Raw genomic sequence first — 3,205 nt, 5'->3', positions numbered from 1 at the left:
GTACGTCTCCTATGACATTCTTTTGTGATTTATTCAAATTTTAGGGTTTTGTGTAATTCTTCTAAAATTTTGTTCAAAAATACTTTTAAAATATCAACTTAATATGTTTAACTAATTTTAATATAATTAATAACATCAATGCCATGGTACGGTGTAAGTTGTGTATTATTAATAAATATAAAAACCAAAGAAATGCAATAATTCAAGAAGAACAAAGGAAATATCTGTGAATTTCAATACCATAACCCATATAATTAAGTATCTCAAATACAATGCAAATCTCTCAGCCAATTTAATTTACACACAAAAATGGAGGGTTAAAAATATGGTTAGTACATTACACTAGGCTAGAGTTTTCTTCTCCCCTCTTAAAACAAAGTCACAATCCTTCAATAAGCCTCCATGTTATCACAATTGTTACACCCTTAGTTATATACCTCAGCTCGCACTATATACAGTTTTGGTGCAGGTTAGCATGCCATGAAAACAAACGAACAAACCCACAAAGTTAATGAAGAAACAAAGGGATCACATTATCAAATGCACTTGTTATATATTAAGCTGATTGATTTCAAGAAATTATGAGTTGTTCCTCTTTAAGGCGTAAGGTTATTGGTCTTTGATCATTGTTGTTTCCGAAATTCACCTGACCTACAGAATTGTGTATCTTCATCTGTGTTGTATCGATGTTAGCAGTGGTGTTGTTGCTGCCTCTAGAGGCAGGAACGTCGTGATTGTGCTTGCCCTCGTAGGTTGTTATCACTGCACTGTAGTCTGTTGATGCCCTCTCGACATGTTTACGGACTTTGCACCCCATTGTTGTACATTTGTAGTAACTCCTGTGTATGAGAAGGATATTGCAACACTCAAACTTATAAGAATGTGTTTTTAAGACATATAAGATCACCATATAGAATATCCTAATATTTTTAAACAAGCTTAGAAGCCTTGTGTGGTACTAATTATCATGTACATTTTTTGGTGTTTAAACCACAAGGGCAGGTGATGAGAATCGATCCTAAAATCTACTTAAATCGGGAGAGGGGGCTCTAATTAACCACTTGAGTTATATATCCTTCACTCTCAATTGTCATGTACATTGGTTGTACGTGAGCGTTTGGCAAATTTATATTACCAAGTATAAAAAATGTGTTAACTTCTAATTGTTACGTTGATGTTGTACATAAATTGTTAAATTCAAATGAAAGAATGAGTCTATAATTAATCTTTTAACATTGAAAAAGAATCATAATTTTCTAGTATATAGAGAATTAGATATATATGTAGGAGAAATAATAATAACTGACCTTGGGTTAGGGTTGCCTTTGACAACTTTTTGACCATACTTGCGCCATCTATAGCCATCATCCAAAAGATCAACATCACTTCTTGTTTGCACAACAATTTTTGGCTCAGTCATCGTCGTGCGTGTGAAGGAACCATCAGATTGCCCTGCTCCGCCATTCCTGCTCACACAGAAGCATGAACATACATCAAAAACGTTATTTTTCGCTCAAACTTCATTTCTTCTAAGCAAAAGCAGCTAGTCCATTCTCACAATTTATGAAGAATTTTTATGCACCTATTGCATGGCATTATGATAATGCATTAAGGTATTATATTACTATAAAATAAATACTGATATGAGATATACTAGTACAAATTACCTAGTGTTACCATGTATGATCGAATTTCTCTTTTGATATAGTGGTATAATATGATATGAAAATGCTACTATAAAAGTACCTTTTTTTTTTTTTTTTTGACAAAACTATTAAAGTACTTTATTTTGATAATAAATTATCTAGCTATAATATGTTTGCATGAATCATTGTGGAGTATGAGGGTACAAAATCTAACATTTATGTGTTAAAAAATTTAAGCTTTAACAATCGAGATGTGACATACAAAAGTCATTTTCCAATATTAATGTAAAATTCAAATCCTCTGTCCCACTTTTTGTGTACCATAAATACGCTTAAGATTTTTTATTTTCATTTTGGTACTGACACAATAAAGTACTCAAAAAAAAGTGGGACAGACGATTTGAAATCTCTTTAGCGTATGTATGATACACACGAAATATTTGTGTATAGAATTCCATCCAAATCATATATAGTTTATTAAATAAAAGTACTTGCCTTCTCTTAGGTTTAGGCTCATCATTATAATCATCATCCTCAATAAGATCAGAATTTTCACCAGATTCTTCACTATCACTTGGTCCATGTAATTGAATAGATGTTGCTTGAGCAGAATCATACTCTCTTCCAACACCTCCCGGCCACACGGAATTACCAAACTGCCCCTCCGAACCACCACTACCAGCAGCAAGCTGCAACAACCCACTATCCTTACCCCGTCTGCCTGTCTGAGGCCGGTCGTGGTTGTGCTGACCTTTGTATATAATCTCAGTTATATGGCCGTCGAATGAACGTTCCACCTTCTTCTTAACAGGACAATTAGGAGTAGTACACCTATAATAACTTCTTGGGTACTCACTTCCTTTAACTTGTTTTTGTCCATACTTTCTCCAATTGTATCCGTCATCAGCTGGTTTATCAACTGCTACTGGGAAGTTAGAATGAGGCCTCCTTTCGTGGCTCGGATGGTCCGGTACTGATGGATGCCGAGAGGCTGTACATGAATTGAAGAGTGTAGGTTGATAATTCGACATCGACGAATGTTGATTGGTGTCTGGTTGAAGGTTGAGATGAGCTTGAGCAGTTATGTGTGCTAAGGTTTGTTGTGGAGACATACCTAATGGACTCTGCATTTCATTGAATATATCAAATATCAATCAAACAAATTAAATTTATTCCTTTCATTATCCTCTTAGTTAAATTTTTTCCAAAAAAAAAAATCCTTATTAGTTAAGACAGAATGACATATTTTGTTGTGATCTGAAAATTCTACCATAGTCATCCTTAAAATGACTATCACTATTCTTAATACTTATTGGTCGATTTTTTCTTAGAACCGGAGTTTTCACAAATCACCTCCTTTTGGTTGGCACAAAATGTTTTCCTAGTGAATAATCAACATAGCACAACTCGTAAAATCAAATAAAATACGGGCTGAAATCGACCATAACAAGAATAATCACATTCATTCGATAGATGATAGTACGTGTATGGCTTATAAATTTAATGTGCCTCTATATATGCAATTTACAAGATTGTCCAATAAAATGGATATATATAAA

The 3,205-nt window shown here is 33.7% G+C and overlaps 1 pseudogene across 1 annotated transcript; it reads right to left on the bottom strand.

The window, feature by feature from the left end:
* Nucleotides 1-201: 201 nt before the first annotated feature.
* LOC145594300 (putative WRKY transcription factor 4 pseudogene) lies at nucleotides 202-2,776 on the bottom strand (annotated as a pseudogene). Its single transcript, XR_014102831.1, has 3 exons — nucleotides 2,076-2,776; nucleotides 1,308-1,466; nucleotides 202-839 (listed from the first exon to the last, which is right to left on the bottom strand). The product of XR_014102831.1 is annotated as a putative WRKY transcription factor 4 pseudogene (transcript).
* Between the last annotated feature and the right edge of the window lie 429 nt (nucleotides 2,777-3,205).

Source organism: Chenopodium album, chromosome 19 (assembly GCF_948465745.1).
Source record: "Chenopodium album chromosome 19, dcCheAlbu1.1, whole genome shotgun sequence".
Taxonomy (NCBI): domain Eukaryota; kingdom Viridiplantae; phylum Streptophyta; class Magnoliopsida; order Caryophyllales; family Amaranthaceae; genus Chenopodium; species Chenopodium album.
This window is presented reverse-complemented; position numbering and strand designations above follow the sequence as displayed.